General features: G+C 45.7%; 1 pseudogene; it reads right to left on the reverse strand.

Annotated features, from left to right (window-relative positions):
- Positions 1 to 1,419: 1,419 nt before the first annotated feature.
- Positions 1,420 to 26,685, reverse strand: part of LOC124012039 — a 72,017-nt pseudogene continuing 46,751 nt past the window's right edge.

Consider the following 26,685-nt stretch of genomic DNA (forward strand, 5'->3'; position numbering starts at 1 on the left):
CCACCTCTCCACCGGCCACATCTCCACCTGCACATCTCCACCTGCCACATCTCCACCTGTCACATCTCCACCTGTCACATCTCCACCTGCCACATCTCCACCTGCCACATCTCCACCTGTCACATCTCCACCTGCCACATCTCCACCTGCCACATCTCCACCTGCCACATCTCCACCTGCCACATCTCCACCTGCCACATCTCTACCTGCCACATCTCCACCTGCCACATCTCCACCTGCCACAATTCCACAACAAGTTCAATGAGAGACTAATTTATGAAAGGTAGCTCAATTCTGGTCTTTAATTATTTTTTTACACTAATTGCTCTTGTGACCAATCACAGATCTTTTCACATCAGATTGAGCACAACTAAGTGTGTGGCATGCTAAAGTGACAACAATGCCTGCCATGGATGTTTGCCAATTGCTCTGAATGTTCAAAATAAGTTTTAAAACGCTTTTAAAGCCTAGAAGGATAAGATGACCAAGGTAGCTATTTAGCACATTCACTAATTAGCTTGTAAACAATTAACAAGCTAGCTCTGATTTTTCTCCACTAGTCAGTCTTTTGACCAATCACATCAGATATTTTTCAGAGCTGATCTGTTTGGTCAAAAGACCAATTCGATCAGATATTGTTCAGAGCTGATCCGTTTGGTCAAAAGACCAATTAGATCAGATATTTTTCAGAGCTGATCTGTTTGGTCAAAAGACCAATTAGTGAGAAAAAAAATCTGAATTGGGTTGGCTGTCTTAACGCAGCCAATGTAGTACAAAAGCCCTAAGTGCAATCAATTCTCTCATCTTTCTACAGACACTTACCCACTCAGTCCAAGCACACTTCCCATACATTGACAACTGTCCCCTTTTTCATCCAGATTACATGTTGCTCCAAATCCTCAAGGGAAATGAATGAAATGTGAGAGATTAGATTTGTATGTAAATTACTGCATGTTGAAGAGTTTTTTTCCTTGGTGGCTAAATGGAGAGCTATCAAATAACAATGAGAATAGTGAACAGGTGAGGTAATCATTGATTGGGGAAGTGGTAGGCATTTGGACACTTCCTGAAACAGAATGGCACAATTTAGTACAGCGCATCACTTTGTGCGTGCATTTCTCATTCCTCTAGAAATGTCTGTGGTCCAGAGGAGGCTGGTGTGAGGAGCTATAGGAGGACGGGCTCATTGTAATGGCTGGAATGGAATAGATGGTCAAACACAAACCATGTTAGACTTCATTCCAGTCATTATAATGAGCATGTCCTCTAGCTCCTCCCACCAGCCTCAGTGGGTGGGACTTCCTGGCCTTTGTTCTTTTCATTTCTCTTTCCTCTGTCATTATTTTCCTCCCTATAGTTCGCCAACATTTTTTTAATACATATGTGACATACTGTAGGGTGTAGGTGACAAACAGACTCAAAAAAGTTGTTTTATTTAGTTTACTTTCAAATGGAAATGTTTCTCTTTTGATTCATTAAAGAAAAGAAAGCATCAAGGTTTTGCAGTTGGTCTCGAGACAAGACAACCCTGCAATGGGGGATGGTGAGAATTAAGTAGTATGGAAATGACAGTACAGGCACAGTTTTTCAATTCAAATGATACATGCTGGAATAGTTGGTGCAAATATATACAGCAAAGATTCTCCTGGTAAAACATGCTTAGGACTTAGAGAGAGAAATGGGCCTGTATTCATGAAGAATCTCAGCGTAAGAGTGCTGATCTAGAATCAGTTGTTTGCCTTTTACAATGACTAAGATTACATGAACAGTGGAGACCTGATCCTAAACCAGGGCCGGGTTCCCAAAAGTATCTCAAGGCTAAGTTCATCATTAGAACCGTAGGATCCTATGGTTCTAACAATTCATTTAGCCTTAAGATGCTTCCGGGAAAGCGGCTTCTGCACTCCTACTCAGACAGTGAATAGGGTCCCTGGAAAGTTAATAAAGCCAATAGTTGTCATGAAAAAAAAAAACACTACGATTCTGAAGTATTTTCTTTTTTAGGTAAAACATCACAATTTCTCACTATTTACAAAGACATATCAAGTAAAGTAGATCGTAAGGCATACATACATCAGACCCCAGAAGGTGTGCGTGTAAATCCTTTTGAAATAAATTAAAACCTAAGAGAGAGAATGAAATCGACACGCCATCACAAACTCCTGAAACAAGTCGACTGGTGCTCGTTGAGAAGGCATTTTCAACAGCACTTTGCTCTATAGCATCAAATCTGTCCGTTTATAGATTACTTGGACATCTATCGTTGAGATAACTCAAAATAAATTAGAAATGGAAATAGCTGTTATTAGTATTTGAATGAGTACCTGATTTCTCTCTCCTATAAACCTACGTTTGACACCTTTGCATAACTCACAGAAAGTGTCGGGGAGCTTCCCGTTAAAAGCTGTCACAGTTGATTCTGTCATTTCATATCACATGTCCCGATACCATCTCGGAGAGCGTATAGAATTCCACCCTGCAGAATTACCACACACCGTATATAGTGTTGAATAAAGGACACTTTCTGTTTATATACATAACACTTTGTACAACTCTTTTTGTTTTGCAAATGTCAAGCCGTTGCATCTTCCACTAAAAACTAAACGAGGAAGAGAATCATTTCTCAGTCGATTAAATGACGTTTCAGTGAATCCAAACCTTTGATTGAGCACTTGGTCAGTTGCGTTTCAGAAAAAGTTACTTGTATTCTATTTTCTTGCATTCACAACAAGTTTTTCACTAAGAAAACCTGGTTCTCTCTTACAATGTTTTGGATAATATTAGACCTGTACAAGAGAAAAATGGCCCAATTTCCTACCAGCAAAAGTAGGCAACCTTGGCAGTAAAGTATTAAGTAGACACTAAGCATTCTGAAAGAGAGATGACTCATTCTCTCCCAAAACAGTGTCCCACAGTGTTGTGATTTAATCATAAAGGAAATGTCTTTAAGTTGTCTCCTGGTCATTCTCCAACCAACTAGAGGAAAACATCTAAACTGAAATCCACCATAAGTGGCAGTAAGTGTTCCAGACTCCAAGTCTTTGTGGATGTGGTAATGTCTTTACAGAGTCCCCGTATCAGGCAGGGGAGGACTGATACATCAATCAAACCTACTTGCATCCATACTGCATTCAGCTTATTCCTGGCACATACCCCCTGTCTGCCACACAGGGGCGCTGTGATGTAGCTGTTCTGTCCTCAGACTGACTGATGGCAGTGTAAACTAAAGACAGTTCAGCGGCCCTGGTGGTCCGCCAGCCCCTTCACTTCAGCACTAGGAGTCTGGAGGTGGTGAAGGCCGGGGCCCGAGCCTGGGCTTGGAGTAATGTCTGCGGCCCAGCAGCGTGGGGCTATAGCTGGGTGAGCTAATCACTTGGGCCCTTTGGTGGAGGTGTCTGTCTCTGTGGACTGGCGTCCATCGTTCCAGGCCTCCCGGGTGCTCTTGAGGGCCTGCGTCCGCTGCTGGTCCACCACCACGTAGTCCACCCGCTCATCTGACACCGCCAGACCAATCCCATTACTCTTCTTCTGGAGAGGAACACATACAGGTCAGTTTCATTAGTGTAGTGTGTGTGTGTGTGTGTGTGTGTGTGTGTGTGTGTGTGTGTGTGTGTGTGTGTGTGTGTGTGTGTGTGTGTGTGTGTGTGTGTGTGTGTGTGTGTGTGTGTGTGTGTGTGTGTGTGTGTGTGTGTGTGTGTGTGTGTGTGTGTGTGTGTGTGTGTGTGTGTGTGTGTGTGTGTGAGTGAGTGAGTGAGTGAGTGAGTGAGTGAGTGAGTGAGTGAGTGAGTGAGAGAGAGATTGTGAGGTCTCACCTTCCGTGGTGGGGTAGACTTGCCAGGGTCCAGGTCTAGGTCCAGGTACTCCACCTGCTTGTCTCCCTTGGGCTTCACCATTGGGCTGCTCCCCCCGTCCGCCGTCATGGACGCACCCAGCTTCATGTTCTAAGCAACAAGGGAGATACCATGTTACAGTGGAGATAGGGGGATGATGACACTCACAGAGCATGACTAAATGTTAGTGCTACACACTAGGAGCGGGCAAGATGAGTGGTAGTACAGCTATAATGGAGACAGTACTAGAACAGTCTACTATTAAACAATACATTGATGTATTACGTAAACCTCAATCACGTCAACATGTACACTACCACTGCAGACGGTGTCTGAAATCTTAGTGGGGAAATTACACCACAACCCACACCATGCAGTGAGAGCATAGGCTCTTATAGGCATCTCCGGTTAGGCTCCAAACTGGCAACCCAGGCAGCTTGTCTAACCACACTTGGCAACCCGTCTCACCTCCTCTAAGGTGTCAAGGCCCTCCATCTCCCTCTTAACAGGGGTGATGGGGACAGTGCAGTAGAAGGACTCCTCTCTACAGAGACAGCAGGGAAAGGTCAGAGGTCAAACAACACAGGATGTACTGAGAGGGGAGGAGGAAGAGAGGGACTAGGAAAAAATATATGAGTGAAAAAAGCAACAGGAAGTAAACATTAGGTAAAGGCGAAGAAACGATAAGGGAAAACATATCAATAAAAAGGTCATAAAGACCTGGAAAACAAACAATCAAGCAGACATACTATAGGAAATTACCCATTTTGTTGTTGGTGAAGTTAACCAGTCAATTTAGTATAGTTAAGATGCTCTCCTAAAGGAAATTATGGAACAACAACGTTAAACAGTGATTGTGCTGTTCAATTTATGACACCCACCAGGAAAATAAATATTTATTTTTAAAAAGGTATTGAGGACATTTTTGCTGTATTCAGACAGATTAGAAACAGCAGGAAGACAAAACAGTGTCGAGACAAATTGGGAGACAAAGTGGGAAAGGTGGAGACAGAAATCAAACCCTGGTCGCGTTCACGTGCCTAAACCACCAGATCATGGAGCCTGAGCCAGGGAAAATCATTTTTATCTGACCAGTCAACAAAAAGGGTCCTTGAGAACTGATGGAAGAAAAAACACAAGTTAGAAGAATAGAAGAAGCAAAAAAGAAATGTCCACCAGATGGACTGAATACCTGCAGGGGGAAGGAGATGTCCACCAGATGGACTGAATACCTGCAGGGGGAAGGAGATGTCCACCAGATGGACTGAATACCTGCAGGGGGAAGGAGATGTCCACCAGATGGACTGAATACCTGCAGGGGGAAGGAGATGTCCACCAGATGGACTGAATACCTGCAGGGGGAAGGAGATGTCCACCAGATGGACTGAATACCTACAGGGGGAAGGAGATGTCCACCAGATGGACTGAATACCTACAGGGGGAAGGAGATGTCCACCAGATGGACTGAATACCTGCAGGGGAAGGAGATGTCCACCAGATGGACTGAATACCTGCAGGGGGAAGGAGATGTCCACCAGATGGACTGAATACCTGCAGGGGGAAAGGAGTGAAAGCACAAACGAAAAAGACAAAAAAGCAGGATGACAAGTGATGAACAAGGAGAGAAGAGGTGAAGAAAATAGAAGTGTTGAAGAGGAGTCCTTCTGTGGCAACCATCTCTTTCTCCATAAAAGATGAGGTTTGGGAGGCCGAGGAGGATGATAACGGACTATAATTTTTACTAGGTATACTATAATATCATGAGAAATTAGAAACAAGAAACGTGGACTCATCATTTCAATGTCATCACACTAACAAAAAACAGTAGTATGTTTGAAGAAGTCAAACTACACTATATGGACAAAAGTATGTGGACACCCTTTCAAATGAGTGGATTCAGCTATTTCAGCCACACCCGTTGCTGACAGGTGTATAAAATCAAGCATACAGCCACGCTATCGCCATAACATTGGCAGTAGAATGGCCTGACTGACGAGCTCTGTGATTTCCAACATGATACTGTCATAGGATGCCACCTTTCCAACAAGTCAGTTCATAAAATGTCAGCCCTACTCGAGCTGCCCCGGTCAACTGGAAGTGTTGTTAATGTGAAGTGGAAACGTCTAGGAGCACAACGGCTCAGCCGCTAAGTGGTAGGCCACACAAGCTCACAGAACGGGACCGCTGAGTGCTGAAGCGTGTAGGGCGTAAAAAACGCCTGTCTTTGATTGCAACACTCACTACTGAGTTCCAAACTGCCTCTGGAAGCAAGGTCAGCACAATAACTGTTCACCGGGAGCTTCATGAAATGGGTTCCCACGGCCGTGCAGCCGCATGCACCACGCACAATGCCAAGTGTGGGCTGGAGTGGTGTAAAGCTTGCCGACTCTGGAGCAGTGGAAACACATTCTCTGGAGTGATGAATCACGCTTCACCATCTGGCAGTCCAATGGACGAATCTGAGTTTGGAGGATGCCAGGAGAACTCTACCTGCCCCGATGCATAGTGCCAACTGTTAAGTTTGGTGGAGGAGGAATAATTGTCTGGGACTGTTTTTCATGGTTCCCAGCTAGGCAGCGATGGGAAATCTTAATGCTAAAGCATACATTGAAATTCTAGACCATTCTGTACTTTCAACTTTGTGGCAACAGTTTGGGGAAGGCCCTTTCCTGTTTCAGCATGGCAATGCCCCCGTGCACAAAGCGAGGTCCTTACAGAAATGGTTTGTCTAGAACTGTGTGGAAGAACTTGACTGGCCTGCACAGAGCTCATCGAACACCTTTCGGATGAATTGGAATGCCGACTGCAAGCGAGGCATAATCGTCCAATATCAGTGCCCGAGCTCACCAATGCTCTTGTGGCTGAAAGGAAGCAAGTCCCCGCAGCAATGTTCCAACATCTAGTGGAAAGCCTTCCTAGAAGAGGGGAGGCTGTTAAAGCAGCAAAGGGGGGACCAGCTCCATATTAATGCCCATGATTTTGGAATGAGACATTGGAAGAGCAGGTGTCCACATACCTTTGGTTATGTAGTGTATTTAAATTCTTCTGCATACTGATGTTCTATGGATATTCAGCCCACTAAGATATGCCATCAGACAAATTACATTGCAAATGGTGCACTTGACCATGAATAATACAAATATATATATAATTGAATTGTAATACATTCATTGGCTACTGACTATGTGGAACATTAGCTTATTAATGTGACAAGTTTTTTTGGGAAAATGTACATAAATCATTGTATGATTTAACATGAATATTTTAGAAGAGAGTGGTTGAGGACGTGTGTTACATACGAGTTCGTCTGCCTTAGAGACCATGGCTACATAATTCTCATCACAGTCCTCGGAGTCGGTGCTGGAGGCGGTGCTATGCACCGAGGGAGGCCTGGGGGGCATAGGGAACCTGGAGGGACTGAGCAGCATCACACACACGCTGTTTAACACACCGTCGGTACACACACACAAATAGCAGCAGTGCCTGCAGAGTTCCCTGCAGATTAAAAATGACTCACTGGAAAAAAGACAAAAAGCTATTTTCTAAGACATGACTACTTTGACATGTTATGAGGTGACTAAAGTCATGCGTGGAGGGTTAGTGTTCTGATAGAATACCAAACCTATAGTCACATGCAGTAGAAAGGAATTCAACTAAGTTGACGCTGACCTAAGGTCAGCTTTACGTTTTACTCCCAAATGGTTTGGATGCGGTGTGCGACAATAATCCTAGATCTGTGCCAAAGGGCCACTTTGACCCTGAGCTGCTGTAGAGGTGAAAGGTCAAAGGGTAAGACACTTACTCCCGAGCAAAAGACCTGGTGACAGGCGAGCGGACGGGCGCCGATGACTCCTCCCACTCAGGTAGGGGCTTGATCTCCAAAGGGGCGGGCTTGGCTGTAGAGGGGAGGGGCAAACACCCCCGTCAGTCTCATCACGTACCATCATTGCAACACAATACATTCCATTCCACCGTACAAAAGGTGGTGGGGATGTAGGCTTTCATTTGTCCAACAGAGGTCCCTAAAAGCCACAATACCTCCTTGCAAGACTAAAACTGTAGGCTAGATTCCAATATGAGAAATTGAGTGTAATACAAAAATGTAATCAATTGGTTATAGGTTTATAGAGCACGTCCACATTGAGTGTCCACAGCCAACTGCTCCCGCATGGTTAACGTAACAGAGCCCAATCTGGCAACCCGGGTGCTATATAGAAACACATTCAGCATAGCTCCCTCAGCCTGGCTAGAAAACACCATCTGGTGCTGCAGTCTACAGGACAGCAGCACTAACACTTCTCAGCCTACAGTACTAAACACCCTTCATGCAATCCGGATATATATATATATATATATGAACAGAACATAAAGAGGGGAAAATATCATTCATCGTAACTGAGCAATAAACGTTCTTCCATTACAAATACAATAAAGAGCACATGATAGAAGTACATGTTGAAACAGGAGCATGCGGAACAGTGTTACAAATACAAGAGGTAGTTGGTTAGAACAGTCCATCACTGGTGTGTTTGTGTGTGTCACTAACCTAAGAATCAATTACTGTACTGGTGTAAATCATTAATGCTATTGATTACTTTGAATATGTGGGCTTGAGATTTGGTTGTTGGTGCGGTACACTAGTACACTGACAACGTTCTCCTACGTACTGGAGATCTTCCACCCGGAGATATGATCTTTGCACCATTTCCTGAAGAAGCCTAGAGGATAACATCTCTAGGGTGTTGGTGAGGTTCAAAAACGTGTTATGAGAACAAAATGTGGAATCAGAAATGACAACTGAACAGAAGAGGGTCCAGGAGTTAGTTGATTGGATGAGACAGGATACCATGTGATGTCACAGGTCACAGGAGAACATTCAGAAGCATGCGTTGAGTTCAGACACGTTCGGAGAGAATGAGAGATGAGTATTCAGAACCAAGTTTCAGCCGTCGTTGTTTGGTAGTACCTACCCTTGCGTCGTCTTGGGAACTCCCCTACGGTCTGAGAGTCGGTTCGCTCTAAACCAACCCCCTTTGCTCTTATTATTTTAGGACTCTGACCTGATTGGTTAAAAAAGAAGACTTTTCACATTACCATCATTGATAAAACGATGACATCATTGTAACCCCTATTTTAATAAAACCCTGCCATGCAAAGCCGACAGATCAACAGACTGTTGAGAGACAACTCACTACTTCCACCCTGCCATTGCTTCGTCCCTATTGGTGTATATACCAGTATAGACAGGACCATCGCCATGGTAACAGCAGACGCTAACATTTCCCATCATGCACCTCACCCCACGCAACATGGTTGTGACTAGAGGGAGTACAGCTACGACCAGAAGTGACTTTTCACAGCAGGTTAGGATAACATTTTCCTAACCTTAACCATTTCCCTAACCTTAACCTATGTCTCCTAACCTGCTGGGTCAATTCTCCTAATCAGCTAAAACTAACTTCCGGTCGTAGCTGCACTCCCTCTAGTGAGAGTCTGGCCTCAGACTTGACAGGACAACAACATGCACCAGTATAAATGTGGAAGATCCACTGAGAGGTGAGTCATTTTTAGTGCATCAACACATCCACAACAGCAGACAATAAAAGAGCACATTTATCTGTACACCAGCAGACCGACGTTATAACCGTATGTATAACCTTCACTATAGCCAGAGAACACAGCGCACTCCAGATAAAACCATGGCAGACATTTAGAATTGACCCCATAACAGAGCCATAAGGAAGTGAATGAATGAAGCTACGTGTTGGCATCGACCACAGATGCTTCAGCCTCACAAGACCTCGCCTACAGAACCAAACCAAGCAAGCGAGGCCCAATCCCAAATGGACCCCTGGACCCTATTCAATTATGGAGATCTGAGAGGAATTGATTTGTTAAAGCAATATGGTCAAACTTCCACCAAGTGCATAGGGTCTAGCGATCGATTTGATTTGGGATTTGTACCAGAACCGGCGAGCCAGAGGGAAGGCTCGAGAGATTAACCCTGAAGCCAACAGAACACAACAGCCATACAAGAACACACAGGCTGGACAACAGAGGTCACAAACTCAGCAGGTGGTTAGGTGAGGACAGAGATTGCATTGAGATGGAAGTTCACAGTGATGACCCATGGTTATGAAAAACTCAAGTAACTGTTTGCCGATCCCTTTGTCGCCGTAATGAGGAGCCCCTGACTACAGTAACATTATAGTCTAACATGTCCTTGCACCGAACCACTCATATCCAGCACCCCATGATGACACCATGGAAGACACGGGAATGAAAATAACCAAGAGTCAGTGACCTGAAAGTTAAAGCTCTAAGCCGTGAACAGAGAGGGACTGACTTCAGGATTTCTATCATATTCCCCCGTTCTTCTCTACCATTGACAGTGACTGGTAATGACCTCTGCTTTGGGTCTGCCTCCCCCGTGGGATATTCAAATCCTTCCCGCTCTAGATTAAATGTCCCCTGGTGGGGCAGGAGGGGGCTGTTGCTCCATCAAAGAGGCCCTTTCAGAGGGGGGCACGACAATGGGGACAGAGGTGACCGCTCTGGGCTCCGGGCGCTCCATGGTGATGGTAGCCCAGGCCGGTCACCCCCCCCAAAGCCTCAGAGAGGGCCCCCTGAACTCATGGACAAAAGTCCCTTTGAATTGGGTGAGGGGGATAGAAAATGAGGAAGAGAGTGGGCTAAACTAAAAGAGAAGGCTGAGAGGAGGGTGGAGGAGGCTTTGTCTAGGACACTGCCTACATTGATGAGAGAGGTCTAGGACACTGCCTACATTGAGGAGAGAGGTCTAGGACACTGCCTACATTGAGGAGAGAGGTCTAGGACACTGCCTACATTGAGGAGAGAGGTCTAGGACACTGCCTACATTGAGGAGAGAGGTCTAGGACACTGCCTACATTGAGGAGAGAGGTCTAGGACACTGCCTACATTAAGGAGAGAGGTCTAGGACACTGCCTACATTGAGGAGAGAGGTCTAGGACACTGCCTACATTGAGGAGAGGAGCAAAGGGTGGCCACAACAATCCACACTCCTGTCTGATGCCATACAGGAATTGTATAATGACACATTATGAAGTGTTCTACTTAAGCAATAAGGCACCTCTGGGGCACCTAAGGACTGTTCGTATGCACTGCCCAATGCAGAGTGTGCCTGGATACAGCCCTTTGCCGTGGTATACGGTCTGTTATACCACGGCTTTTAGCCAATCAGTATTCAGGGCTCGAACCACCCAGTTTATAATTCAAAATAATGCAATGGTAATCTGCCTTTCATAACCATGAGCCAGCACATGTAAATATGCGCGAGTTAGAGTTGAATGCCAGGATGTGGAGAGACGAGCGGTTGTGAAAACGTTGATGCAACAGCAGATAAAGACAAACGTACCAAGATTCTCTCTCATTCAAAGACACACCCCTTTATACCCCCATTCCCTTTCACAGCCACACCCCTTTACCCCCCAGCCACCCACCCTGCCCCCCTCTCCTCCCTCACCTTTGCGGTCCGGTTTGAGGTTGCGGTCCACGGGCGGGGGCTGACAATCGCTGATGAGCATGGGCCTGCGGGGTGGGGTTTGGGGCTTGAGCGAAACCCCATGTGGGCCGGCGGGGGAACCTGCTTGCCCAGGGAGAACTCTAAGGTGCCCGGGCCCGGGGTCATGGGGACATAGTTGGGTTCCATGATGGGTTCACAGCCCGACAGGCTGCCGGAGCGGTGGTGGGACGGGGAGTTGGCGCTCATGGGTACAGTTCTGGTCAACTTCCTCCATGGACTGGCTGCCCACTGGCATCATGCCTTTGTTTTTCTGGAGGGGAGGGGGGGCAGAGAGGGAGGCAGGCTACATGAGGGCATAGACAGACGTAAGACAAAAACACGTACACACACACACACACACACGAAATGTAGTAAGAGGATGCAAGCTTCCTTTATCTTAATCTGCACCTTAGTACACTTCAAAGCTCCATAGTCATAACAGTCCAATACTTGGAAGGATCAGTATCAATGTGAGAGGTCCTTTACGTTGATCGTTTTAAACTGATTCAGGAGCATGTCGTGTAAAGACTGACCAAGTAGCTGTTGAAGCTTTCGTTGAAGTCAAACGAGCAGCTCTTGTCAGAGGGAAACGTCCGAGGGATATCGTAACAGTCCTGGGAGCCCAAATCTGCAACAAACATGACAGAACATTTAAAACCAGTGTAAACACAACAACCTACAGTATAGTAGTCCAGGCTTACAGCATTATGAATCAAAATGGGGTTAAATACTAAATAAAAAGGGAATACAAATGAACCATTGGAACCACAGTAAGTGTTGAACAGGGATATGTGAAGTCTGTCATCTCGGCACTAAGGCAGCTGGACTATAGTGGCCGTTCTTGCTCTGGTCATCATGTGTAACTTCACACTAATGGATTTCAGACAAACAGGATGATACGACTTGGAAGGTCGCCAGACTCTAAAGCCAAGGCAAGCAAAGCCTACTCTGGTACACAACGGACTAGACAAACGGGGAATCCCGGGACATTTGCAAAATGTCTTTGTGTAAGTTTAACAGACCCGTTTCATGTTAAATGATAAGAACAGACTTGGACCGGATGTAGCTGGGCATAATGTTTTATCTTGAACTTTAACCTCCAATGCTTTTTTGGTTGTGTAAATGATTGTCCTGGGGCAGCATTTGGAATTTTTGATGAAAAGCATGCCCAAATTAAACTGCCTGCTACTCGGGGCCCAGAAGATATGCATATAACTGGTAGATTTGGATAGAAAACACTAAAGTTTCCAAAACTGTTAAAATAGTGTCCGAGTATAACAGAACTGATTTGGCAGGCGAAAACCTGAGAGAAATCCATTCAGGAAGTAGTTTTTTGTTGTTGGTTTTGTAGATTTTCTATTCAATGCCATTAGAGTATCCATCAACTTAGGACTCAAATTGCAGTTCCTATGCCTTCCACTAGATGTCAACAGTCTTTAGAAATTGTTTCAGGCATGTATTCTGAAAAATTAGGGAGTAAGAGCAGTCTGAATGAGTGGACCCTACCGTGTCACGACAGAGTGCCTTTCTTGTTTACCTTTTATATTGGCAACGTTATTGTCTGGTTGAAATATTATCAATTATTTAGGCTAAAAACAAGGGTTGAATATAAACATCGTTTGACATGCTTCTTATGAACTTTATGGACACAATTCAGATTTTTTTGTCTGCCTGTTTTGTCTGCATTTGAGCCTGTGGATTACTGAAGGAAACTGAGGTTTTTGGATATAAAGAGACTTTATCGAACAAAAGGAACATTTGTTGAGTAAATTAATGTCTTCTGAGTGCAACCATATGAAGACCATCAAAGGTAAGGGATACATTTTCTCTATTTCTGACTTGTGTAACTTCTATTTGTCTGGTTACTGTTTGTAATGATTTGTCTGCTGGGCTATGCTCTCAAATAATCGTAAGGTATGCTTTCACCGTAAAGCTTTTTAAAAATCTGACACCGTGGTTGGATTCACAAGAAGTTCATCTTTAAACCTATGTAAAATATGTTTTTTTCTGAATTTTATAATGAGTATTTCTGTATTTGAATTTGGCGCTTTGCAATCTCACTGGATGTTGGCCAGATGGGACGCTAGCGTCCCAATATACCCTAGAGAGGTTAACAAGAAAAATATTATTACCAGAGGCCACCACCAGAGGGGGTGATGAGGGCCTCAGTGTTGTTTCTCTATTGCTAGTAGAGCAAATGGGTTGGGAGCATCAAATGTACATAGAGGTTGGGACTGAGGCACCAAACTGCTTTCTCCTAAACTCTGAGGTACGTGTTGTCTGTCTGCATGGTAACCGAACACCACTAATACTGCTACACCAGATGTCCTTGGAGGCAAGGCTGTCTTCAGCTGTGAAAAAGTATTTGTAATTAGCCATTCAAAAACACATCTGTCGCGTCAAGATAATTATCCTGGAGGATTAGACACTTGCTTTGCGCTGCAGATGATAGTGTTGGCTGACAACAGCACACACCAGCCATGTGTTGTTATGAACATCCTGTCGTTGCTAGCTGGCGTATTTAGCCTTTATAATGATGCACACATATATCACTTAGCCTAATGATTAGTGAAAGGATGTGGTACCCTGTCACTTAGCAAAAAGTGAGAGTGAAATGGAATGCTGGTGATCAATTATATATGTTCGTCATCTATTTGACAGGACTAATAAAATCAGGAACAATGAATGAAGATCAATCAATGAGCCATACCTTTCCTGAGGCGTGAGGAGTCCATGGTGCCGATGGTGTTGCTCCTCAGGGCCTTGTTCCCGGCGCTGGTGGGCACGCAGTAGTTCCCATCCGTCTCCGACATGGAGCGCGGCACGCAGTACGTGTCCGTGGGCGAGCGCTCCGCGGGGGGGGCGGCGGGTGCCCCGGGGTCAGGGAGCTGAGGGAAGGCTTGGGGGGCCGGGGCGGAGGCATCCCATCCCCACCCTCAGACCCACCACTCGCTGGACCTCGAGGCACCTGATAGGTACAGTTACTGCCTGGTGTGGGAGGAATATCGTAGCTAACCGACAGGTTCCTCATCTGAGTCTCCATGGAGGGCTTCCGCGAGGGCGCGTTGAAGACGTAGATCTCTGGGGCGTCGCCGTCGACCGGGACGGGGGGCGAGGAGGCGGTGGCCGACTTGGGAAGGAGCACAGTGTCCTGGGAGTAGGAGCGGGGGAGGTGGTAGAGGCTGGAGGAGAGGTCGCCTCCGCGGGAAGGCGGAGAGTCATAGATGGAGGAGGCAGAGGAGGGGTGAGGGGGCAGGACAGAGGAAAAGCCGTTGGCGTGCTTAGAGGAGGAGCTAGTGGAGGTTGGCGTGCGGTGGGCGGGGACGTTGTCGTTCAGGTCCGTCTCTGACGAGGTTGACTTGGAACACTCGGCGTGGGCTCTGTGGCAACGGCACAGATATATAAACATCAGAAGGCTGAATGGTGTGTGAACATTTCACACACATTAACATAGGTTAGTGATATGGGTTACAGCAACAGAACCACCAATAACTCCTATTGAGGCCCACTGGATATGTTGAGCAGATCGTATTGAGTTGTAGCTTCAGTATAATGATCCATGTTTCATCCTGTGGATCATTTCAAAACATGCAGGGTCAAACACTGCACTGTCCTTTGCCAAAGGTCTAATGACATATTAAGCTATTCTGGATCATTCCTCACTTCCCTGTGAGAACAGCCAGGAGCTGCATTTTGGATTCATGATCACTTCTCAAACACATCAATCCCAGAGGTTAAGTGCTGTGTTAGTTTTGTGTGTATTTACAATGTGTGTGTGTGTGTGTGTCTACATGTATATGTGCATGTTTATGAACCTGTGTGACTTTGTGCACAAGTGTGTGTGTGTGTCACTCCACACTAGACAGGCTGCTCCAGACTCACTGATTAACCTGGGGAGGCGAAGGAGCCCCTTTGCTCTCACACTCCTCCAGGAGGAGGTACTCCTGGGGGAGAGGAGTCACAGAGCTACACCATCACACACACAGAGAGGAGGAGGAGGAGAGAGTCAGAACCACATCAACAAGAGAGAAGAGGCACTGAAATATGGACAACCTATACAGACAGTACAAGAGACCTACTAAAGCACAAAAGAGGTAACCGAGAAGGTGGTGGGGGGGAGCCTAAAGACACCATACTTTGTATAAAAAATCAATTAAAAAATAAACTGAAAAAACGAGAGTGACAAACCTAACGTACATTCTAACAGGAGCCAGATGGAGATGAGATGTCAGAGAAACAGAGGGAAAAGTCACAACACCTCTCCACTCTGTACTGATGGCAGCGCTGCCCTGTCACATCATGGACCCCACACCCACCTGTTGGGCTCTGGCTTCTTGCTCTCACAGTTGACCAGCCACAGGTAGTCCTGGGGTTCGTCCAGGCTGGACTCAGAGTCCAGGTGGCGCACGCTGACCGGCTGGTAGGGAGGGGGCACGTTGGTCAGCATGGCCGGAGGACCTCCCAGGCCAGGGTGAGGGGGCGTGTCCACCACAGAGCCACCGCTGGCCGCTTGGTGGGCAGCCTTTGCCGCTTCTGTGGGGAAGAAAGAGGGGGGAGGGAGGGAGAAGAGGGGAGACAGTCAGAACATCTATGCATTGTACACCGGAGATAGGACAATGATGTTGAGAATGCTTCCATGCACAGTTATTTCCGAAACGTACATGTTCTGTTGTGATATTATAGGTGCTTGTATGGTTAGATTTCTGACTTGTTTGTGTACAGAAAACATTATAACGTTCTATAAAAGCACTACAGAGAAGTGGGAATAATATACCGAACACATGACTGAGATACCGCAAGATACAGCAGTACAAAACAGGTGATGAGTCAGACTTGAAGGACACATTGTACGTACACAGGCATGCATGCGTCTGGGAACCACGCAAATACCGACTTTCAAATCTTCACAATCAATGACTACGCATGAAGAGTACAACCATTTAATGAAAATGTAGCATTACATGTATATTACAGTTTGATGGGATCTACTGAGGAAAATAAACCCAAATGCTTCCTTCCTTCCTACAGCTGTTGTATCTGCCAATGTTACTCACACCATTAATACTCAGCTGTATTTTTATCCAAATCTACGTTTTGCCTTTTGAATCCCAACCACGGCCAGACAGCATTTCCTCAAGGTCTCTGCCTTGTCCTTCTCCATGTAGGTCTGTGTGGAGATGACTGTGCTTGGTTGGGCTCTATTCATAATGTATTCTCTCTCTGCCTGCATTACTCCCCACCTACACTTCTCAGTGTACGCACACGCACACCGTCTTTGAGTGGCTCCCTAAGTGCTCAAGCTCAAGGATGCGCACCCTGAGATGACAGCTGCTCTCTGAATCTTTACTCTCTCCCTCTCGTCCCATCCCGCTCTTCCTCTCCTCCACTGTTATCTTGTACACCCTCTCACTCAATCGCGCACCAATCAGTCACTATTCTCCTGCTTTATCCTGTACACTCTCCTTCTCGCCCTCAATCACTCCCTATACATTGCATCCCTTCATCTCTCCGGTCTCTTCTCCCCATTCCCCTCTTCAGTTCTCTCCCTCCCGCACTCCCCTCCTACTCTCACTACTATACTGCTTTATACACTATCACTCACTCTCTCCATCCCCTTGTTTGTCTGTGTTTTGTGCCGATTCACCCAGGCAGCAGGAAAATCCCTTTCCTCAATCTCCCCCTCACACACCACTGGGCTCCAGCCCTGCTGCTCCAGCCCCCTCCACTCGCTGACATTTCCCCAGCCACGGTGCACCTTCGCCTGGGCGCGGGAGTGGGCTGAACTGTCCCCTCTTTGTTTGTGCTGTATGATCAGCGAGCGAGACTTCGCGAGGCAGAGAGAGCAGTAGCCAAGGCCATATGAGAGCCACACCGCTCGACCACAGAAGTCTGCATGGGTATTAAGACAAACTTGCTGCTTGAAACCATAATAAACTCAACATTCCAAAATGGCCCCATAGATAAGTGATACGTTGTGGTTGAGGTTACACTAGAGCAGGGAGGGTAGGATACAGCCACAACACCGAGGAAGGAGTGAAGCTGACCTTGTTGGATACATGGTCGCCCCTTTGTCATAGATGTAGTGGGTACTGCTGATATAGTCCAGGACATTTCTCCTCAACTAGGGCCTCTAACATTCTGATTAAACCCACATGCATTACAATAGTGAGTTTAGATTATAGAGTCCATTTCTGCAACTCAACCACGGCCTAAAATTAACACACACCAGCTGCAAAATGCAGGTAGATTTTGGAATTGGTTTTGTTTCATAGCTGGTAAATGAATCACACAAAGTCAAAGAAATACGAATCATATATAGCCTATACCACCTCTTCTGCAACACTGCCTGGGCTGGAGGCTGTGCGCACCTGAAGAGTGAAAGATTCATTTTTAGAAGCGCTACGCACAGGCATAAACGTCAGTGGCCATTTTTATTGTTTTGTTCACAAGCTAGGTTGTTTTTCTATGTTTGAGTTTCAACAGCTAGAGAGGACAAGACAACTCTTCTGCTAGTCAGACTCAATCTCAAAGGCACAAACATGAAGACTGGAGTCACGTTACCACGGTAACCCTCAGCTCTTAAAGGGACAGGTGAACATGGTCTCACCTGTGATATTTTGGTTAAAAATGTAATTAATATACCACATTACTTCTTACTAGTAATAAATGTTTTAGAAATATTACAAAGCATGCTCATCCGTTTTGAGTGGCTGATAGATTTTTCCATATAAAAAAAATAAGAGGTCATTTTAGGCCCTGAACTCGACAGTACCTCCCATGTCAGCTGAGAGGGAAGTTCAGGTCCGGAGGCACCTGTATGTGGCCCCCACTGATGACGGTGGGAATGGACGTAGACGGAGGAACTCTAAATAAACCACAATTCCGGTTTGGTGGGCCCCACTCACTCACTTTTCACCTGAGTAAGCGCGCACGTGCGAATGAAGTAACGAATGTGAGAGAACAAATGAGAGGGAGAACAAATGAGAGGGAGAACAAATGAGTGACAGAAAGACCACGAGAGAAAACAAATGAGCAACTGAGAAAGGGGGAACAATAAAGGTAGAGAAGGAGAGAAAGTGGCAGTGGCTCAGCTTAGGAGGGGGGCACACAATGCTTTAATTATACAGTACAGGGAAACATGTGGTAACGTGAACCCACCTGAAGACACGGCTCATTAGGCCTCATTAAGCCTGTGCTGGAAACAAAGGCCGCTTGGCACACAGTGTCCAAACCCACACTACACCAGGATATAATCATTATGTGAGAATAATACGTGTGGGGAAAGACTACAGTTTCCTCATGCATATCACTGTTCTGTTGCATTTCTGCCTTTCTCTCCCTGTATAGACACATCTCAGAGTTCCTCTCGTGTGCGTGCCTGCGCAGGGATGTGTGTAGCATCATTACCGTCGTCCGTGGGGTTGAAGCCGCAGATGTCACAGATGTAGCGGACCCACTTGTTCATGTCGTCCTCCGTGTCGGCCACCAGGTAGAAGACGCGGTCGATGGTCTTGATGTCGAAGATGAAGCTGTGCTCCAGGTCCTTCTTGTTGAACGTGAGCCCTGCGTCCACCTGTGTGGGGCATGTAGCTGTAGCATTACCAACCACGTAACAGTAGGACTTAGCATTAGCACATAGCATAACAAACAATAGGGGTAACAATATCCGTTGTAGCCACAGTAGCAATAAGCCACAGTCAATGTCATTACTGTTATAACTGCCTTTTAGCAGTATTAGCTAGTGGTACTGTAGCATTACTAGGACCATTAGTTTTCCCTGATCACGTGACCTGACAAAAACGTATTACATAACTAGGGTCCAGATTAACAAACTCTGGGCCCTAATCCGCCGTAGCATAAGTAGTGTTTCACCTGTTCACACAGGTTGAGGTCGATCACGCGGATGGGCTTCTTGGCGTGATCATTCTTGTAGTACTCCAGCACGTCTGGGTCGCCCGAGAGACGGCCGCTGCGGAGAACAAACCACCGCTTCTTCCATGCCTGCAGAGAGACGGGAGACATTTTCATGTTGATGATCTGTTCACATATCATCCCTTACTTAAATTCCACAGTACACCCCTAAAACCTCCCCCACTCCCTCTTGAAAAGCTTAACAAACCCCTGAAGACTTCACAACAACCCATATTTTTAGGCATGGCCTTGTCCTAGAGTGGCTCAGGGGATCAGACAAGAGCGAGAGAGAGAAAGAGGGACAGAGAGAGACAGACCGAGAGAGAAAGGTCACTGTGTTCGCTCATACGGCTCCATTCCTGGCTGACTAAAAGCTGGACAGGGGCTTTGTTTTTCCGCCCAGGCCTCTGTGTGCTTCTCTCTAACCCTCCCTCTAGCTATCCCACCCTCTCGCTCTCTCTTCTGGTCCTGTAAGTCACACAAGGACAGGCCTGTGTTCAAAATTCCTCCACTCTCCCCCTCTTCTTATATCCCAATCCATCCCTCTCCCTCTACAGCCTCTCCATCTCTCTCCTCTGAGCCCTACTAGGACAGACAAGCCAGAACTATGTGTCTGGAACACCCAGGGCCCACAGTCACTACAGACAGACATAGTTTGGTCTGGTTAGGTCTAGTAGCCCGACTGTGGAAGAACACAACCAACCACTCTAAAAAGGGCCTCGGGCAATTAGGATTTTACAATAGAATTTGACCTCCATCTGTCTATGAGACACAGGTTCCATCCAAAATGGCACCCTATATAGTGCCAAACTTTTAACCAGGGCCTATAGGGTTCCATTTGGTACACAGCCACAGTGCTTCCAAGGCAAATGGGGTGTAAACACAGGGCACAAGACCCAGACAATGGCATATAGCATAGGAAAACTACCTAAATAGAAACCCATTCTATTTATATGGCAGACTTAAGACTGTGGGATGGATAGGGTTGATAATGTAGAATGGTTTAGTTTTAGTTGCACAAAGGCACTAAGAATAAACCCCCAGGTGTCAGTGACCGTCAGAGGCACTACCATCTGAAAGTCAGTCAGAGAAGGGAACGAGACAGAACCAATTGAGATGCCTAAACAGGAGTCTGCTCACTAATGCTTTTATTTTTTACAAATGAGGCCCGGCCCATCTAGATGTCTTGTCACCTAAACTGTGTAGCTTAAACTTATAAGGTTGTTAACTTGTTCAATGAAACCTGCTCCCTGAACTATGAGAAGCTAACTCAAGGATAAGAGGGGCTCAAAAGCACATGATGAAAACAAACTGTGGCTAATTGCTATGAGCCACCAACTCTGATTCGCTGACTCACTTATGCTAAGCTTGAGTTTTTTGGAAGGATTCATTCCCAGATTGCAGCTTTAATTGTGCTTAATCGCTCCGCTTCAGGTTGAGCAGGTTGAGCAATATCGTGGAGCGAAATAGACTCTGCCCATCAATGGACACTTGATAGAGCTATTGAATATTGAACAGTGAAATTGGATACAAAAGATGACATAACAGAAAACAAATGCTATTCATGGAATTCCAAACAAGGAGGGGAAACCACACCAGCAGAAAAAACAACTCCCCTTGGAGATCAGAGCCCTGGCCTCACCCGAGCACAGCCAGCAATGGCCTGTGAGGAATGCAAACTAAAAGCTTTGTTGTTTTTTTCGGGTTAAGATTTTAACCGGATTAACAATGCTGTGTGTTTTTTTTCACCCTCCCTTCAATTGTTTTTCCATCCACAGAGTTCCCTTTGTTAGCGGGCCAAGCTCTGAGTAGGGACGAACAGCCAGGAGGAGAGGAGAGAGAACTCCGGGTGGGAAGAGCATCGTCCTGCTGTCCTACTCTGTCAACAGGAGAGTCGACCCTGGAGAAATAAACAGGCTGGCTGAAGGAGGAACTTTACATGGGCGCGCGCGTACACGCACGCACACGCACACACACACACACACACACACACACATGCAGCCGTGCACGGCAGAAACGCACGTTAATACACACACACACCCTTTGAAATTCTAATAGACCGACATTCATGGCACAACCCTGCAAAAAAACCCTAACACTCCTTACAGTCATGAAGTAAACATGCCGACGCAGGGTTCAAGAGGTCTGCTTGACCCCGCCCCGCTCCCACACAGTATGCTCCGCCCTAAAATATCTACATGTAATAATCACTGTTTATTCAACCATAAAACAAGAACAACCAAAAACAGCCTCCAGATAATACACAGGGCAATTAACTCCGTCTGTGTACAACTGGTCCTGTCCAGCATGAACTGCAGCCTAACCTAACCCAAGCAGCACACATTAGCATGTTGTTGATGCGTTGCTCTGTTGCGGTCGGAGAAAAGAGGAGGGCGACCCCTCTCTCTGGTACATGACAAAGCACTCTGGGCTCAGGTTACCCTGTAGGGACATAGACAGGGCCATGGGGTGAGGTTACACTGGGGGGAGAGAAAGAGCGAGAGGTTAGGCCAGGCCTCGGTCGTGTTCATTTTTTGCTAAGCATTTCTTATTGGACAAGCTCAGGTAGTTCCTTCCCGTTTCAGTAGTTTTTCTACCGTTTGGTGCCTAATGAAAACGACCCTGGTTTAAAACAGACATGGGGACATTTGACAGACGCTCTTATCCAGAGAAATTAGGGTTAAGTGCCTTACCTCAAGGGCACGTTGACAGATTTTTCACCTAGTTGGCTTGGGGATTCGAACCAGAGACCTTTCAGTTACAAGCACAACGCTCTTAGCCACTAGGCTACCTGCCACTCTGCTGCTGTCCATAGTAACAGTTGGTCTGACTAGTTTCAATGGTGCTGGTTAAGAGCGTGTTGAAGAAGGCTTGTTTGAGTGGTGCTTCACTGCAACTTCAATACAGAGTACTTGATTAAGGGGTGCTTTTCCCATATTAGCATGGTAGCAGACCGTGTGTAGGGGTGGGAGGGAAATGATCAGGGATGAAGAGCTGAGGGAAAATATGAGCAATGAGAATCACTCAAAAGCTCTCTCTCCACTGACCCACACACCCCATGTGGCCATTCCATTCAGCACACCTCTACTCTAGTTAACACTTAGCTAAACCTGTCCCTGTAAACCCCAGCCAGGTTCCTATCCAGTGAAACTGCACACAACCAGAAATGCCATTGGTGTCTCCAGCCAGACAGCCAATGGCATCTCGCTGACACATACTTTCTATTGTCAGTGGAAAACAGTCCAAAAAGCTCTTCACAACAACCACACATGACAGTGAGTGATGCACACAGTAGCTGAATAGCAGCACTGTTAGACAGTAACTGTCCACAGACCTAGCCTGCTTCCAGATCAGTTTGTATGGTCATGCCAACTCTTATGGCCCTTGTGACAATTCCCATAAGAGATGGCAAGACAACACAAACAGATCTGGAACCAGGCCAGCACAGACCTACCGTGTGCTATCGATCCCGAAAAGGCCAGCAGTGGCAATGAAGACTCTAGCAGTGCTGAACCCCTGTTACTGTCCTCTTCTCCATTGTAGTCAATGAGGCACAGAAGTCAATAACCCAATAGTCCCCAAACTGATCCGAGAGAAGTCGTTACTGGTCACAGAACACAGCTAATCCAGTTTGGTCTACTTCACAAGGCCCAAGACGATAGAGTAGATCTCAACTGATCACAAATCAGTCCTTACATACAACCAACCAAACAATCGATGTAGTAACCAAGTGTGTGTGTTGACTCTTCACTGTCCAGGGGAGTGGAGTGGGACTGGGTGGGACGAGACAGGAGGAGCCCCTGGAGCAGCAGCTGTCCCCCCCTCCTCCCTCTCTCCAAGCGCCCTCCCCTGCCCCCTGATAGGGTGTGATGCAGGAAGAGACCCCTGTGCCCGCTCCAGCCTCCAGCCAGACAGAGACACCATTGAGGGGATGACCGGGAGGGCTGGATGGGGGAATGCCATCCGAGTGGAGTCACACTGTTGCCATCAGGGCCCCACTGACCCAGAGACAAAGACAGAGAAGAGAGGGGGGAGAAGGGGAGAGAGATGGAGTGTCTGAGAAGGAGATGGATGAACAGTATAGAGAGGAGAGGTAAAGGAGGAAGAAGACAAGAGTGACTGAGAAAGAAGATAAGCGGGAGAGAGAGAAAGCTAATACAATATACTTGAAGCACTTTACCACATTGTGGGTTTCTCCTCCATTGAAGACTGGTTATGGGGTGTGGGGGGTGAATCAGAGTGACAGGGACAGACGTTAGGGAAGGGGGTAACAGTGGGTGGGGCACGGGGCCCTCAACCGCCACATTCCTGGCTATGGCCTTGGTCCTGCCCTCAGCCCTGCCCTCCTATCCAGAGAACAGTGGCCTTTGTTGGGCTTGACTTTATCAAGCTGCCCCCTGGAATATCTGGAGCTCCAGGGCTCCAGTCACAACCTTCTGCCTGATAGATAGGGGCCACAAGGGGCCCAGAGTTTTAGAGATTCCCAACTACCCAATCGTCTGCCCATACATATGTATTAATATACTAGAGTCTTGAAATATCAAATGCTGTACATATGATGTAGTATATATTGTGTAAATTCATGCAGTATACATACGTATAGATTGAATTTGGATTACTGTCAGTGCTATTTGGCTGTTAATTGGATACGTGCCGATATGTCTTGATTTCCAGAGTAAAAAAAAAAATGTAAAAAAGTTTACTATGACATTTTACTGCATTGTTAGGAGCTAGTAACATCCGCTACATCTGCTAAACTGTGTACGCGACCAATAAACTTTGATTTGATTACTGTACCAACACTGACATATTGGGAAGTTGGCAACAATACCAACCCATCATACATATATGTAGCCTAGCGTCTGGTTTATTAGTGATAAACACAGACCCAGATTAAAACCAAACAATACCAACCCATCATACAGCATGATGTAGCCTAGCGTCTGGTTTATTAGTGATAAACACAGACCCAGATTAAAACCAAACAATACCAACCCATCATACAGCATGATGTAGCCTAGCGTCTTGTTTATTATAGTGATAAACACAGACCCAGATTAAAACCAAACAATACCAACCCATCATACAGCATGATGTAGCCTAGCGTCTTGTTTATTATAGTGATAAACACAGACCCAGATTAAAACCAAACAATACCAACCCATCATACAGCATGATGTAGCCTAGCGTCTTGTTTATTATAGTGATAAACACAGACCCAGATTAAAACCAAACAATACCAACCCATCATACAGCATGATGTAGCCTAGCGTCTGGTTTATTATAGTGATAAACACAGACCCAGATTAAAACCAAACAATACCAACCCATCATACAGCATGATGTAGCCTAGCGTCTGGTTTATTAGTGATAAACACAGACCCAGATTAAAACCAAACAATACCAACCCATCATACATATATGTAGCCTAGCGTCTGGTTTATTAGTGATAAACACAGACCCAGATTAAAACCAAACAATACCAACCCATCATACAGCATGATGTAGCCTAGCGTCTGGTTTATTAGTGATAAACACAGACCCAGATTAAGACCAAACAATACCAACCCATCATACAGCATGATGTAGCCTAGCGTCTGGTTTATTAGTGATAAACACAGACCCAGATTAAGACCAAACAATACCAACCCATCATACAGCATGATGTAGCCTAGCGTCTGGTTTATTAGTGATAAACACAGACCCAGATTAAGACCAAACAATACCAACCCATCATACAGCATGATGTAGCCTAGCGTCTGGTTTATTAGTGATAAACACAGACCCAGATTAAAACCAAACAATACCAACCCATCATACATATATGTAGCCTAGCGTCTGGTTTATTAGTGATAAACACAGACCCAGATTAAGACCAAACAATACCAACCCATCATACAGCATGATGTAGCCTAGCGTCTGGTTTATTAGTGATAAACACAGACCCAGATTAAAACCAAACAATACCAACCCATCATACAGCATGATGTAGCCTAGCGTCTGGTTTATTATAGTGATAAACACAGACCCAGATTAAAACCAAACAATACCAACCCATCATACAGCATGATGTAGCCTAGCGTCTTGTTTATTATAGTGATAAACACAGACCCAGATTAAAACCAAACAATACCAACCCATCATACAGCATGATGTAGCCTAGCGTCTGGTTTATTATAGTGATAAACACAGACCCAGATTAAAACCAAACAATACCAACCCATCAAACAGCATGATGTAGCCTAGTGTCTGGTTTATTATAGTGATAAACACAGACCCAGATTAAAACCAAACAATACCAACCCATCATACAGCATGATGTAGCCTAGCGTCTTGTTTATTATAGTGATAAACACAGACCCAGATTAAAACCAAACAATACCAACCCATCATACAGCATGATGTAGCCTAGCGTCTTGTTTATTATAGTGATAAACACAGACCCAGATTAAAACCAAACAATACCAACCCATCATACAGCATGATGTAGCCTAGCGTCTGGTTTATTATAGTGATAAACACAGACCCAGATTAAAACCACTCCTGTACTTAGTGTTTATAATGGAGAATCTTCTTTGAAAGCTATTTAAAGTAGTCCAGGCGTGGGCTTAATCTCTGTGCAACCGCCCTCGACTGTTCTAACATACTAACATCTATTACATAGTCTAACTGTGGCACCTCTCATAATAAACAACCAAATGATGCAATAGTGACAGTGAACATTCCAGAAGGACAAGCGCACCAGCTGGTTGGGGAGTTCCACCGGGCTATAATCCTAATCAAAGAATGTTCTGGAAGGGGAAGAGAGAAGAAGAATGGGACATTATGCCGCCATTGAGGACAGTGATTAATGACATGCTCCGGTACTGTAGCTAGAAATGAGGCCAGACAGCTGGAGGAGCTGGCTGGTGTTTAACAACCGTGAGACGGCAGCACCTTGGAGTAGGACTGCTGCCGATCTAGGATCAGTTTCACCTTTTAGATAGATCTTAATGAATATGATTACATAGACAGGCCAGACCTGGATCCTCGATCAGCGTTCCTACTTTGAGAAACTATGTGAATATGGGCCAGGCAACATGATATTCAATATATTCTTTATCATTGCTAACTACATAGTAGCTTCTTCCTGCACTTGGGGGCTAATTCTATTGAAAAAGGTAGCTAATGCACCCGAAGAGCCTTTAAGAGCGCAGATGGCTACGGATGGTCCTCCAGGGTAGATAAATGGCACACTTAAAACACATCCATATACTCTACATATCTGCTAGCTTGAGAGTTAAAGCTAGAATCCTTAATTGGGCTACAATCATTTTTGGTCTTATAAATTAATGATATATACCTATTAACTTCCACTATTAACTTCCACTGTCATAACCCATCAGCACCCAAAATATTAGC

Source organism: Oncorhynchus gorbuscha, linkage group LG24 (genome assembly GCF_021184085.1).
Source record: "Oncorhynchus gorbuscha isolate QuinsamMale2020 ecotype Even-year linkage group LG24, OgorEven_v1.0, whole genome shotgun sequence".
NCBI lineage: Eukaryota > Metazoa > Chordata > Actinopteri > Salmoniformes > Salmonidae > Oncorhynchus > Oncorhynchus gorbuscha.